Source organism: Capsicum annuum, chromosome 1, assembly GCF_002878395.1.
Source record: "Capsicum annuum cultivar UCD-10X-F1 chromosome 1, UCD10Xv1.1, whole genome shotgun sequence".
NCBI classification, from domain to species: Eukaryota; Viridiplantae; Streptophyta; class Magnoliopsida; order Solanales; family Solanaceae; genus Capsicum; species Capsicum annuum.
In genome coordinates, this window is record NC_061111.1 from 246,937,096 (window position 1) to 246,953,242 (window position 16,147).

Sequence of the window (16,147 nt, forward strand, 5' to 3'; positions counted from 1 at the left end):
TATTACTCCTTGTCTTGAGCAGGGGTCTATCAAAAACAGCCTTTCTACTTCTCCTGAAGTAGTGGTATGGATTGCTTACATCTTCCCCCCCCCCCCCCCCCCCCCCCCGCCAGACCCCACTATGAGCGAATACACTGAGATTGGTGTTGTTGTTGTAGTCATTCTGCAACTTGGCCATAACTTTGAGGCCGGCATTGATGTCATACATGAAGTTCATGGATCAGTATGATCCAACTGCCTCCAAGGACATGAACAATGATCTCTCGGTGGCTGAAAAAGTAATCCAAGATGCTTGCAACATATCTTGTGCTTTGGATGCCTCGAGAGACGTTCCATCAATAAAAAAATGGTTAATTTCCAAAGTTTCGGTCTTATTGCTAGATTCTAACAAAGAAGCTTGTTCGCTTCTTTCTAGTTCTGTTACTGAAGGTGTTTGGTCTCTCATTGAAAAAAGTCTTGAGCTTCCCACTGCTGAAATAGAAGGTACCGTGGAGAGAAAAAAGAAGCAAACCAGTATAAGACCAGTGATTGTAGAGCAAAATGATGACGACTCTGGCTTTCAACAGCTTGCATTTTTGACTGTCAATGATGCAGCAGGTACGTAAATTTCAGAATTATATTTGTAATATATTTCTATATTGGCAGAAGTAATTTGTGCCAAGTCTGCTCAAGATTAACCAGAAAATCATAAGTTATTTTCCTAAATTGTTTGAGTGCATTTGCAAGCGAGAAGTCTCCTAAATAAAATTTTCTCATGCCTGGGCAGAGAGAGAATTGTTTAACAGATCATTGACCTAGGCAGTTGGATCTTTCTGTTCCTGTCTTATAAAAATAAATTGCTTGAGTTACTGGCAATCCTGATTTACAGAGCATTTTATGATGGTTGTTAATTTGCTTGAGTGGTGCAGGTATTTCTAAGTCTGACCTTGTGACTTTGGAGAAGCATGTGGTGTATTCCCTAACAAAATAAAAGACAGTGTCTTGCTTTTACATCATGCAATGTACCAAATCAATCAATGAAGACCTTCAAATTCCTGTCAAGGAGTTTCTTGAGAAGTTAGTTCTTGCTTATAGAATACTGTTTTTAAAAAAAATAAATAAATTATCAAGGGTAGTGTAAAAGGTGGGCTTTTTGGACAAGAACTGTTGTATCTCTAATCTTAGAATAGCACATTTGTTCGATGATACTGCCACTTTTTTGTGAAGAGATGATACGATAGTTTCTCAAGTTCCTCAATGCTACTTTCTTTGACACAGTCGTGGGAATAAGTAGAATGATTCATTTGCATACACTCTTGTTCTTTTTTAGCAACTCAAACTAGGTTTATGGCATTAACTATGCTGAGTTTGAAGATTATAATTCTGTGCGTGTTGTTATGAGTCTAACATTGATAAACTTGGTCAAAGACCAAGCCCTAATTATTCCCTACGTAAAGTAAAAAGACATTATTGCTTATATAATTTGTCAATAACATTAATTAATGTATTCAGACACCTTTTTCTACTGGAAATAAAAAGTGATAACTGAACAGTTTACAGGGTCCATTGGTGAAAAAGATTTGTGGTTGTTGGTTCGCTACAGAAGGAATTGAGTACTTTCATCTACATCCCAGTGCCAGTATTTGTAACACCCCGCATTTCAGGCTAGAACAAAAACCATCATTTATACGCATTGATGTTCCAAAAGCCATAAATCCTATCCAAATTTGGTATGTTAATCAATTATGTAGTGTGGGAACCTATTTGAGCATGAATTGATATCATAGAGGTCCCTAACTCAAGGTCAAGTTGAAAACTTTCCTATCGTTCGAGTTTTAGTGAGCGTCAAAACTTGGGTAAACTTTAGTCGACCATAACTCCTTGTATATGACGAACTGGGTGACCTACTATATATCAAATCAAAGCTCTTCGAATTAGCTTTCTAACGATACAATTTCTCCCAAATCCGATATCGGACCAAAAAGTGATTCCCATTTTACTCCAGCACATCAGCCTGGCAACTGAGTGACGACAATTTTGACAGCTTATCACAAATCTGACGACTTATCAGAATATGTCATCAGCCTTAGGCAGAAGCTCATAAATTTCAGCTCCTAGGTGACGACCTGGGCTGATGGGCTATCATAGATCCGACGGCTTATCAGCCTTGGTCTTCAGCTGAAAATAGTGATTTCATAGGGGTATTTTGGTCTTTTCCTCGATCCAAAAACCTTTCACAAAAATTAAATCACCCCTTAAGTGTTATTAATCCCTATAGTTTTACAACATCTCAATCCTCTCTACTCTCAAGAAGAGGATGGAAACTAGGGTTTTCTTCAAGATCCAGAAATCAAGAAAATCAATCCTTCAGTTCAAAATTTCCAAGAAAACAAATCAAGATTTAAGTTTCCTTCCCTTCAATGGATCAAGAATTCATCCGCCTAAGTGAAGATGTTCAAGAAATGGATCTAGATCCGGGTTCAATCTTTCAAACTAAATAATCTTAGGTATGTGGGGTTTATCCTAAACTACATGGGCTTGTTAAAATATTCAAGTATGATTTAAAGATCTATCAAGCAAGAATTTATAAAGGGGTTTTAGATCTATAATTTTACTATGCATTATGAATGTTTAAAGGTATTGATGATTTGTTCTTTAGGCCTTTCCCCCTTAAATTGATTTACATGTATATGTATATGTATATGTATGAAAAAAATTCACATTTGAAGATTGTTTGAGAGCATAATTTATAAAATCCCTCTCTTATGATGACTTTAAATTTGTGGTCTTGTTGGGAATGATTTGATATGCATGATTTATGTCTTGAAAATAGATTACTCAAATACCATAGTATTTTGAGCATGATTTAGAGATTTTGAGAGGGAGTTTCTTGATATAAATGTGTTTTGTTAAAAAGAGAAATATCTGCATAATATTAATGCTTTTGACCTGACCACCTTGTATCATTTGAAATGTTGTCAAAGAGAGTTACATACATGTGTTTACATGAGTAATTAGAGAAAGGGTTCTTCTAACCGATTTATTAATATGGTGGTCCCAAATTTATATTTTGGAAACAGAGATTCTAATATGCTAATAATGGCTCAGAGGTGTGACTTGCAAGTCAATGGTATGACGATACCATAAGTATGTATGCCATAACAGAGTATGTTTTCAGAGTATATCCTTAGAGAATATTTTCAGAATATGTTTTCAGAGAATACATATTTTAAAGAGTTAAAAATGGGCATAAAGAGGGTTAGGTGGTTACCTGAAGAAGGCTTGAGTTCAAGTAATTCTTAGCCTAAAATCTTATTTGCCGATACGAGTAGATTATTATTGTACGCTGGCAACGGCCATGTGGCGTAGTAGATTCAGAGACTCCGACCCTTGTGGTACACTTGGGTTGGGGGCTTGGCTGCCGAGTTAATGACAGATTTCATATAGCCCATGGAATTTCAGAGTTGTAGGGTATACCACCTAGCGCAGAAGTAAAACAAAGAGTGTCACAGAGTTTTGCTGATTTTTTAAGAGTCTCTCAAGAATGCCCATGAGATTTCTTACTATATGATATGTTTATGAACTATTTTAAATTGTTCTCATATATGTTTAATACAAATTACTATTTTGGATTTGCTCTGCATACTAGTACATCTGCATTGACCCCCTCTCCCGTGCCTCTCAGGTTTTGAGGCTTAGTCTAGAGGTCCCGATAAGCAGTGGATAATTCAGACAGCAGATCAGATTATGCAGTGGTGAGCCTTCTCTATTCCAGAAGGCATGTCCTTTCAGATTATGTCATCTGTTATAGTTTTGGTCTACTGAGGGCCTTGTCCCAGTTTTCAGATAGTTGTCAGATTTTTATGTAGTATAGATTTCGCAGACTATTCCAGATGTTGTTAATAATTTTTGGATTTCATTCCTTATTGTTAAACTTAATCCATAGTATGACCATGTTTTCGCATTAGATCATAATTCTGCATTTTATTTTATTATATGAATGTTGTGTATGACTGCCAGATAGAGTAAGATGTTTGGGTTTTTATGGTTCGGGATGTCCGTCATAACCAGGCCCTAGTTCAGGTCATGACAAACTTGGTATTAGAGCACGGTTCATGGTCCCCTGATATCTATAAAATTGCATCGGGTTGAGTCTTTTTATAGGCGTGTAGCACGCCACACTTATAAGTAGAAGGCTACAAGGCATTTAGAAATGTCTCTCTTTCTTCATATTCTAGTTCGTGCAATAGATTCAGAATGTTCCTCTTTCATACTCTAATTCGTGCTATGGTGTCTCCCATATGAAAGAAAAGTTATCCTAAATTTTTCCTAACTCTGGTGTTCCCTGATAATGCTCTCAGATTTACTAGCAGAATTTTTAGAATCCACCCAAAAGACTGGAGAGGAACTCTCTAGTTTAAAATTATGTTTTCGTTCTTTTGAGGCATTTTGTTATGACAAGAGTAAGATGTGTATTCTTGGGTCATTGAATATTGTGTGTCAAGTTTTTATCTCTTGTAATCTTGATATCATTGTGTTGTTGAAAACAAAAAGTATAGTGAAGTTATGTGGGGCTCTTTCGATTCACTAGCATAGTTGCTTTGTTATTTGTTTCATTTTCTTGTTCAAAACACAAAAAAATCAAAATCTAGTGAAGTCGTGTGAGGTCTATTTCGATTCACTAGCAACTTGTTGTTCATCTTGTTATTCTTGGATTTGTTGGAACTGTATTTCCACCTGAGTAGTGGTATAAGTTAAAGTGTCGGTATCATGACCTATTGGTAGTGAAATTAGACCAAGAAGTTGGTGAGATGAAGTCACAAGTTTGGAGGTATGAGTGAGGGTGACTTTTGTGTAACTAAATATGTATAGTTTAATAACCGTTGATTGAGAATGATTTACTATTTTGTGATGATAGACTAATGTAGTAGTACCATTTGTGGATTGTATGGCAGTCCGTGGAGGAAGTGTTTGACTCAGATTGTTATTTTTTTTCTAAATGGGGAAAGATCCCAGAGTGGATATTTAAGGTGGTTATAGAAGCCCCTTATAGGCTGTGAATGAAAATGGCTAGATTAGCCAGTAAGTTGTAAGTATAGACTTATTATCGAATGTGGAATTTGAAGGTAGTCTAAATGCTTGATGGGGTAAGTAAGTGTGATGTGAGAAAGTCGTATAAGTATATAGGATTGTATGGGGTTATAATATAAGATTATGGTTGACTATGTCTATTATGTGACTTTACCCCTGCCCCCACCCCTCCGACCTTTTTTCCTTTGGTAGTTGTAAACTAGTACTACTTGTGAGAAGGCATGTAATATATTTTTGAGGTATATGGATAGAATGTCCCAATTTGATGGACTAGTATATTATATTGCATTTTTCAGTGGTGGTAGGTGATTGATGCTAGACTATTGGCTTGAATTTAATGTAGAATGTGGATGTAAGAATAGTGGCTTAAGATTAATGATAAATATTTGTGAGAATTGTGTGTAAGGTTGGGTTGTAAATTATGCTTAGAACTAGACATTAAGTTTGGACAGTTGATGGCCATGAAGATGGATGTGATGATTTCTTGATAAATGATACGTTATATGGAAATGATCTAATAGGCTTGAATAGTGTATGCAAGAGCTTAAGTTTACTTGATTTGTAATGAAGTGTGATGTCGTATGTATGATGTAGAAGTATGCCTAAGGTGATATGGAGTTTCGGCATTTTCTAAGACTATTACATGTTGTGTGTGGTTAGTAATACCGTTGAGTTGCTAGGTGGAGAAAGACTAGTTAGATGGTATGTGGTATTCTAGATAGCCAAGTTAAGGAGTTTTTATTGATAGTGTTGAGCCCTTTTATATGATCCTGATTCTCATGGTAGAGAGACATAAGCTTAGGATATAACAGAAGTAGTATGGTTCATCAAAGGCTTAGTGATATCCATTTTAAGTGTTAGAAGCTAAGATTGAGTTCTTGAAGGTTGAGCTCACAGAAATAAGAGTTGAAGTGTTAGAGGGTGTGCACTCCAACTATGAGGATACTTAGGAAGATCCAAAGTAAGTAAGTGTTCCAGTATTATGTGATGACTATTGGGGCTATAGAATGGTAGAGCATGTCTCAGAAGGTGGTATTAGCAGTGAGTTTTCCACGTTCAGGTGTAGTCATTCGAGTTAAGTTCAATTAATTACATGTTTTATCATATTCCAGATCCCAGAGTAAAGTGAGTGTAGTTCAGTTTAGAGTCTAGTAACGGATCTCTTAAACTTAAAATGATAGCTTAAAGCTAAGGGGAAGATGATAGAACAAGTAACCAAGTCAGGCTCTCAGATTCTAGTCGTGATGACAGTATGATATAGAACATCAGAAAGTGAGGGTGAGACTCAACCCATTCTTATCTAAGTATTTTTCAGTGATCCAAATACCTACTCATGCCTTACGATTCAGTTCCATGGTCATAGTTCATGTTCATGCATATGATTGAGAGTCATGTACTCTTCCAATCCAAAAATGAGGAGTTCCAGTTCATTCAGTAGTCAGAATCACATTCCATACGTTATGAACTTCAAATTGAGGCCATGCAGCTCATGACTCATGTACTCATGCTTTATAGTGTTCTCAGTTCCCATAATTCATGATATACTCTTTACGATTGATGATATTCAACTTATAGTCATGTATGCCCCAATTCAAATCACTTTGATGAATCGCTGATATTGATTCATTTTTCCTCAAGCCTCAGTTAAGTGTCAAGTTTGGTATAGTATCCTTCCATACTTCAAAGTCTTATGTTCTAACCATTTAGTGACTCCTCCTTATGTAATGATAGTGGAGATTAGTAAATGGTTCTTGTTGATGAAAGATCATTGTATGCCTGTTTTGGATGAGGCTATAAGTGTGAAGTAAGATTTGGGGCGAAGTCTTTGATACATGTGATGGTTAGTAAAAATTTATGTGTGTATGTTCTTGGGGTAGCGCATGGGAGTTATATTGTCAATGGTTTAGAGACTATGTGAAGTATGTATTTGCGGGTGTTTGCCTTGAAGTTTATCTGTGGTTATAAACTTAAGCTTGAATGACATGTTGGGATTTATGTGGAGGAATGCAATATGCACTACTAAATCCATAGTAAGAGTTCAAAGCTAGTCATCAAAGTGGTAAGGCACGTTATGCTTAGGGTGTGATCTTTAAAAAGATATAGAAGGTTGAATCATGTGGTTTAGACTAGTTTTGTGGTGTGGTATGTTGTATTTTAAGCTACTTTAGACATTAGTAGAAAGATTTGTTAATGCTCATATGAGAATTATAAGTTGAACCAATGAGTATGGTATTTAAGGGGAATAGTATAGTTAAGGGAGTATTCGAGGAGTGTTCTAATCTTGAAAGTAAGAAGTTGCATTGCCTAAGGCATTGAAATTCTATCCTAGTTTATGAGTTATATGTCCTTATTCCATGCTATAGAGTAGTGTAATTGTGGTGATTCCTTAGTTGGATGTCTTGTGTAACTCATGCCCAAGATTCTTTTCTCCCTAATGCTACTTGAACTTCTTTAGAAAGAGTGATGAAGATATACTTCAGTTAAGTATAAGTGTTCGGTATAATTTAGTCTGTAATTCAGTTTAACAGTCAGGCAGACAAGTTACTATGGTTTTTCCACCTTTTTGCCCAGTCCTACTATCCGAAGTCTCATGAGTATGACCATCCCCAAGAGATAATCTATTCCATCCATATAAATTGTGAATTAAGTTCATTCCAAGCATGATGTCTTAGATTCAACTATCTATTCATGACTCGGTGCATAAGATTTCAGTGTATAATCTCAAAATTTTCCAAGTATTTCAGCTCAAATAGTGTATACCCTTGTATGATCTAAGTCTTGCTGTCTTATGGTTCATACTTGTATAAGCTATCACTTCCCAATTTCAATATGCATGATTGGATCATGAATATTTCAAGGGAATCCTAAATTTTCAGCACGAATCAGCTTCTTGAAGCAAGAAAAGTAAAGTCAGCTCAGAATTCAGTTTCATGTTAGAAGTTTAAATGTTTCAGATCAGTTATGTCCTTTCTTAGAAGGCACATCATGTCTGTGTTATTACATACCTTTAAGATTCAACAAGTTCCTACCCATCATTCAGGGACGAATGATCCCAAGGGGGAGATAATGTAACACCTTGCATTTTGGGCTAGAATGAAAACCATCATTTCAATGCATTGATATTCTAAAAGACATAAATTCTATGCAAATTTGGTATGTTAATCAATTATGTAGTGTGGGAACCTATTTGTGCATGAATTGAGATAATAGAGGTCCCCTAACTCAAGGTCAAGTTGAAAGCTTTCCTATTGTTCGAGTTTTAGTAAGCGTCAAAACTTGGGTCAACTTTAATCGACCATAACTCCTTGTATATGATGCACTGGGTGGCCTACTATATATCAAATGAAAGCTCTTCTAATTAGCTTTCCAAAGATATCAATTACTCCCAAATCCAATGTTGGAGAAAAATGTTATGCCCATTTTACTCCAAAATATCAGCCTGGCAACTGAGTGATGATAATTTTGACAGCTTATCACAAATCTGACGACTTATCAGAATATGTCATCAGCCTTAGGCAAAAACTCATAAATTTCAGCTCCTAGGTGACAACCTGGGCTGACGAGCTATCATAGATCTGACGGCTTATCAGCCTTTGTCATCAGCTGAATATTTCAGCAACTGGGAGGTGATTTCGTAGGGGTATTTTGGTCTTTTCCTCACTCTAAAAACCTTTAACATGAATTAAATCAACCCTTAAGTGTTATTAATCAATATATTATTAGTTTTCCAACATCTCAATCCTCTCTACTCTCAAGAACAAGATGGAAACCAGGGTTTCCTCAAAGATCAAGAAATCAAGAAAATCAATCCTTTAGTTCAATATTTCCTAGAAAACAAATCAAGATTTAAGTTTCCTTCCCTTCAATGGATCAAGAATTCATCCTCCTAAGTGAAGATGTTCAAGAAATGGATCTAGATTCGGGTTTCATCTATCTAGATCCGGGTTTCATCTTTCAAACTAAATAATCTTAGGTACGTGGATTTTATCCTAAACTACATGGGCTTGTTAAAATATTCAAGTATGATTTAAAGATCTATCAAGCAAGAATTTATAAAGGGGTTTTAGATCCATAATTTTATTATGCATTATGAATGTTTAAAGGTATTGATGATTTGTTCTTTAGGCCTTTCCCTCTTAAATTGATTTACATGTATATGTATATGTATATGTATGAAAAAAATTCACATTTGAAGATTGTTTGAGAGCATAATTTATAAAATCCCTCTCTTTATGATGACTTTAAATTTGTGGTCTTGTTGGGAATGATTTGATATGCATGATTTATGGCTTGAAAATAGCTTACTCAAATACCATAGTATTTTGAGCATGATTTAGAGATTTTTAGAGGGAGTTTCTTGATATAAATGTGTTTTGTTAAAAAGAGAAATATTTGCATAAGATTAATGCTTTTGACCTGACCACCTTGTATCATTTGAAATGTTGTCAAAGAGAGTTACATACATGTGTTTACATGAGTAATTAAAGAAAGGGTTCTTCGAACTAATTTATTGATATGGTGGTCCCAAATTTATGTTTTAGAAACAGAGATTCTAATACGCTAATAATGGCTCAGAGGTGTGACTTGCAAGTCAATGGTATGACGATACCATAAGTATGTATGCCATAACAGAGTATATGTATGCCATAACAGAGTATGTTTTCAGAGTATATCCTTAGAGAATGTTTTCAGAATATGTTTTTAGAGAATGCATATTTTAAAAAGTTAAAAATGGGCATAAAAAGGGTTAGGTGGTTACCTGAAGAAGGCTTGAGTTCATGTAAATCTTAGCCTAAAACCGTATTTGCCGATACGGGTAGATTACTATTGTACACTGGCGACGGTCGTGTGGCGTACTAGATTGAGAGACTCCGACCCTTGCGGCACACTTGTGGTGGGGGATTGGCTACCGAGTTAATGGCAGATTCCATATAGCCCGTGGAATTTCAGAGTTGTAGGGTATGCCACCTAGCGCAGAAGTAAAACAAAGAGTGTCACAGAGTTTAGATGATTTTTTCAGAGTCTCTCGAAAATGCCCATGAGATTTCTTTCTATATGATATGTTTATGAACTGTTTTAAATTTCCCCCATCTATGTTGAATACAAATTACTATTTTGTATTTTCTCTGCATAACAGTACATCTGTATTGACCCCCTACCCTACCTCTTAGGTTCTGAGGCTCAGTCTAGGGATCCCGATAAGTAGTAGATAATTCAGAGAGCAGATCAGATTTATGCAGTGGTGAGCCTTCTGTATTTCAGAAGCCCTGTCCTTTCAGATTATGCGATCTATTACAGTTTTGGTCTACTGGGACATTGTCCCAGTTTTTGGGTAGTTGTCAGATTTTCATGTAGTAGAGATTTCACAAACTATTGAAGATTTTGTCAATGATTTTTGGATTTCATTCCATATTGTTAAACTTAATCCAGAGTATGACCATGTTTCTGTATTAGATCATAAATTCCGAATTTTCTTTTATCATATGAATGTTGTGCATGACTAGCAGATAGAGTAGGATGTCCGGGCTTCATGGTTCGGGATGTCCGTCATGGTCAGGCCCTAGTTCAGGTCGTGACAGTATTATATCAACCTTTTTCTTGAGGTACCTTCAATTTCAATTGGCCTTTATTTGGTCGGCTGTCAATACATTTTGCTTTCAACATGTCTTTCTGGCTCATCCATATTTGCTTATTTCCTTAATAAATAGAAGAATTTCAGTCACATCAATCATTCCTTCTGAAGCTTGACTACATTTAGATACTACTGTATTAACCTTTATGGTACAGTTCCTTGATTTTGTTCTTCAAGTTGATACATTTATACTAAATTGAACCTTGATGCTTGGGCCGAGCTGTTCTTGCTGCAATCTACATGCCTGCTTAACAACTTTGTGTGATCAAATTGACAAATGCACACATGCGTAACTATGTTTTGTGCTTTTTCTTGATTTTATTAGTCCTAACAATTCATTGAACAAGACTTGTACAGTGAGAAAAAAAGATAAGGAAATTAGTCTCGAATATGGTACAAAGAACATCATACCCACCTTTTTTTAGAGAAGTTCTTTAAATGACTGATAAATCCCCAGTTAGTGTTGCTTGTTTGAAACTTGGTAGTAGGTAATGACCCCTCCACTACCGTTCTCCACATAAATAGACTGCAGCATGGTTTGAACCCATGACGTGCATTTAACCACACATTACAAGCCGCACTCTTACCACTAGAAGCCCTGGGGATGTAAAGAATTCTTATTAATTTTGAGAATTAGAAATAGCTAACTTATTTAGGTAAGTTGATACTAATACAGCATTAAATTTATTTTTAGGTAACATATCTTAATCGTACATAACAAACTTACTTGTACGATTGAGCTTTTTTCAGTTGAATGATGCGTTATAGTGAAAGATCTAGCGCTCTTCATCTCTATTTATGATGGGAGCCTATACTGTGGATACTATACGTATGTGCATTATCCTGATCAAAATATGTATATCCGAGGAGTTAAGGTGGGTAGGGGGAGGGGGGAATAGAGGGATAGGGAGAAAGTTGGGAGCCAATGTAAGATGGATGCATATGCATGTTTCACTGTATTGTTGGTTTTGTTAGAATGGGTAAAACTCTCACATTGGTTGGGGGATGAACTGGTAGTTTGCTTATATGGACTTGGACAATCCTCCCCTCTTGAGCTAGTTTTTGAGGTTGAGTTAGGCCCAAGGTTCATTATTGACATGGTATCAGATCCAGGTTCATTCCCGTTTTGGGCTCCCGGTCCACGCGCTAGTGCCAGTTAGGCCTGGGCGTGAGGGTGGGTGTTAGAGTGGGTAAAAGTCTCACATTGATTTGGGAATGGACTAGTGGTTTGCTTATATGGACTTGGGCAATCCTCACCTCTTAAGCTAGCTTTTGAGGTTGAGTTAGGCCCAAGATCCATTGCTTGATAGGTATATGATATAAGAGGTTATGCGACTGGAATTTATGGTATTATATTGGTCATCTGTCCAAGTTCTCTTGAGTATCTGTCCCTTAAGGTATTCGCGACAGAGAAAATAGATCGGGTGTAGGTTCTTGAAGTAGCAATAAGTGAAGGTCTTGGTCTTATCTTGTATTTTCTTATGTTACATGGCGATCTGTATAGAAGGTATTTAGATTTTTGTGAGCTTGACCTTTTCGTGCAAGTACTAGGCAGCTAATGTATGCCATGCTTGCATCATTGTGCAAAAGGGGCACCTTTTTTATGCCTTCTTTTTTTCTTGATTAATATTTTGATAGCTATAGATCAAAGCATCTGAGATTTAATCCCATCCATGATTTTGGATTATGCTATCTTTATTTTCGGGTTTTTTTAGTGCACTTTGAATCTATGTAAACTGTATTTGAGTTTTTATTGAGAAACTAAATCGCCTTTTATATATGTTAGTAGACAAATAATTTCATTCATATTCCTATTCTGTTAGTTCATAACACATTGATGGGATACGAGATGACCATCATGAAATTGGAGGCTTCTTTCCGAGTTTCAAGATACATCAGAGCTTTGGTGTGGATATTTAAATAGTGGAGAACTAAATTCAAGACAATTGGAAACCCAAAAGAAGAAAGAAGGCCCATGTCTTTCGTCTTAAATCGGGAGGTCCTAAGTTAGAGGCTATTTTAGTATTCTTGCTTAGATAATGAACCCTATAATAAATAGGCTATATGGCTTGGACTCTCCAAATTTTCTGCCGCACCCATTTCAGATTCTCAAAAACACACTACTTTTGGAGTACCCAATATGCACCTGTCGACATTTTTGAAGAGTTCGAGCAAGATAGTAAATAGGATATTATGTCTCTCTTGAGGATAGGTTATTTTGTGGGATTATACTTGGTATATTGTTGAGAATGTACACAATTACATTGAGAGTGTACACAAACCTTACCTCTACCTCAGAGGTAGAGAGGCTGTTTCTGATAGACCGCAACTCTTACCTTAAATTACTATGGGTAGTAATTCATGTATGAGTTATCTCTTTCTCCCTTTGAATATAGTATTGGAAGTTAATCTAATTAGTTCATAGATTCGCTTCACCATTTCCTTGAGTTAATTGATTTTATTTTAAATCTAGATTAGCCTTTCGTTCTTCGTATCCTAGATTTAAGATAATGGTTGCATTTTCATATGTCTAGGTAATTAATTACTTAGGTGTGTGTTACCCCAACAAGTTCTCTTAATATTCCTATTCTTTTATTGCTTACTATAATTGTTCTTGGTGTTCATGTGGATTTCAAGAATCCATCTTCAATTTCTTTGAATTCCTTAGCCCGTTTCACACTCATTCTCCAGTTTTAATAATTTACACTAGTTTAAAATTCGGATTCTCTTGAGTCGTGTTGTGAATGTTGGTGGATTTGATTGAATACCGTCACATTACATGTACTAGTTTGCTTTTGGTTTGTTATAAACAAGATAGCTAATAACCCAAATTTAACATATGTTTGACAATTATATTTTGTATGGGCATAGCACTATATTGACTAGCTACCAAATTGATGCAGGGATATTTCTAGTTTGGACGACTCAAATTCAAGATGCCATAAGGATTCAACTGTAGAAGAACTTCATGCTATCACCGACCTCCCAAAGACACCAGAAGTGAAAACTGAGGAGCCGGTGAAGTCCATTAAAGGCTGTGAAGGCAATGATTGTAGTGATATGGAGTTAGCTGGTTCTCATCTTGATGATGGTTATCACTTTTCCAGTTCTCCTAGTAGTCCTCAGAGGATGGATGTTGATGCATGTATTACTTGCTCCAAAAATAGAAATAAAAGTAAGGATGGTAAGCTCACCAAAGACGTTCATCATCACCAGAAAAAGAGGACGAGGAACAGTGGTGGAGAAAACATTGGAAGGGGTATAATTCGCAAGGTAGACAATTTCAATTAATATTTAAGTTTTTCATTTACGATGCATTGCTCTTGTTTGTTCTTACTAATACTTCCTTTCTCTTTTTCAAGAGTATTCATTAAATTGTTTACTTGTAATGAGTTAGTGATCAATATTTTGGATGAAAGAAATTTCATCTAGAAATATCAGAATTTTATTTTAATAGACATCTACAGTTTGTATGCTTTGCAGGTCCCACTAATCCATTCCTTGATAAATCTATAGTACATTCAGTTGCAGTTCTCAGTAATAGTATTAGTATTAGTGACACTAATAAGCATAATGGCATGACATTAATAGGCAGTAGTAATACTGCTAGTCATTCGAGCAGAGGTTTTGGATGATATACATTACTGTACTTTTAATGTGCCTTTCTCAAGCCTTGTACAGGGGATGCATCCACGAGATACCTTGAGCTAGTATTGCACTGTAATTTTGCCTATAAGCAAAATTTGATAATCTTATCAAGTAGAAGCAAAATTTAAAATTTAACCATTAACTCTTTATGTTGAAATCTTGGAAATACGTTATTTGACATATATTCTGCTGTGTACTTGCTTAGTTTTCCTTCCTATACTTGTCTGTTGCTTGCCGCAGGATGGTGAAAGTTCTTGTCATGCACTACCAAAAGATCCACGAAAACCATCCTCCAAGACGAATTTCCATTCTGAGGTCAGTAATATTGGAGTATTTTTATTAAATATTTTTGTAAGAAAAGAGGTTAGTTTATTTGGAAACAAATGAAGGAAATTTGGTTTCAAAAAAAAATGCAGAAAAATTATTTAGCGAACTCAGGATGTCATTATTTCACATATATTCTGCTGTCTACTCTTTCCTCTAGTGCTTATTTTTCCTTCCTATACTTGTTCTTTGACAATTGCAGAATGATGAAAGTTCTTATCATGCACTACCAAAAAATCCAGGAAAACCGTCCTCCAAAGGGAATTTCCGTCCTCTGGAGGTCAGTAATATTGGAGTAGTTTTGTTAAATATTATTTAAGAAAAGAAGTTGGTCTATTTGGAAAAAAATGCTGAAAATTTAGTTTCTGACCTCTCCCCCTTCAACTTATCATACATTAAAGTGTATGGTACCATTTATATCACAGTGTTTGAACACTTTTGTATTTTGTGTATTAGCAATCATTATTACCTTATAGAAAAATGAATGTGCCAACAATCTAATTTGCCCTAGCTTATAATTTGCACTTCAAAATAATATTTGGAAATGAATGTATAGACCTCAACTTTTTCTCTTGCTTTACGCCCTTGGGTGCCAGCTTAAGTTGATGGATTTCCTTTTCTTTTCCAAATTTTTTTCTGGAGATTGGAAGAGGGGCCTTCAATCTTCATTTTATCGTCATATCAAGCCTTATTTGCAGGCACAAAGAGCTGCTGAGGTGAAGGCTGATCAAGAGCGTGACCTTTCCACCATGTTACCCAATGAAAATGAGATTCCTGTGGTACATACTGGACTTGTTCCTTGCAAGCGTGAATCCATGAACATAGACAATTTTAAAACTGTTTTGGCTTCAAAAGAGGAGGCTTTGACAAAAAGTTCTCTTAAAGTTCTTCTTCATAAACGGCAGAAACTGGTAATTTTATGTTTCATATGAAGTAGAGTATATGTGGTCGAGAGCCTGGTCATTTGCTTAATGCTATTAATGTTGCAGCTATTCCTTGATATATTTAAAGCTGAAACTCTGTGTTTAGAAAGTTTGGAGATGTCCTTTTGTTCTGTCACGTCTTATAGACAACAGAACGATAGATTCCAAACTAAAATCCAATTGCTGCTGTTTTCAACTCCTGTGCTTTAAATATTTAGCAATACACTTATGGATTTTTCCGGTCTATGCTGGCGAGCTGATAATTCAATTTATATTACTTATATGGCCAGGAATATTTTTCCTTTTCCCTTCGATCGGCTTAAGTATATTTTAATCTATCTTAATTCATTGTTTTTTTCATCTAACTTTTGTTTAATCCAAAATTAGAAACTAAGTTCACCCTTAGTTCCTCAAGTTGGACTCCTGTAAGATGAAGACAGTGATGTATAATTTCCGACCTGACCACTAAAACTTGTGTCAATGTATCAATAATTTTATCCCTCAAAATGTAGTCCGTAATTTGTTCTGGTCCTTAGATATGTAATTTTCA

At 35.7% G+C, this 16,147-nt stretch overlaps 1 pseudogene; it reads left to right on the forward strand.

Annotated features, from left to right (window-relative positions):
• The first annotated feature begins 206 nt into the window (after positions 1–206).
• LOC124898941 lies at positions 207–15,807 on the forward strand (annotated as a pseudogene).
• Positions 15,808–16,147: the final 340 nt, after the last annotated feature.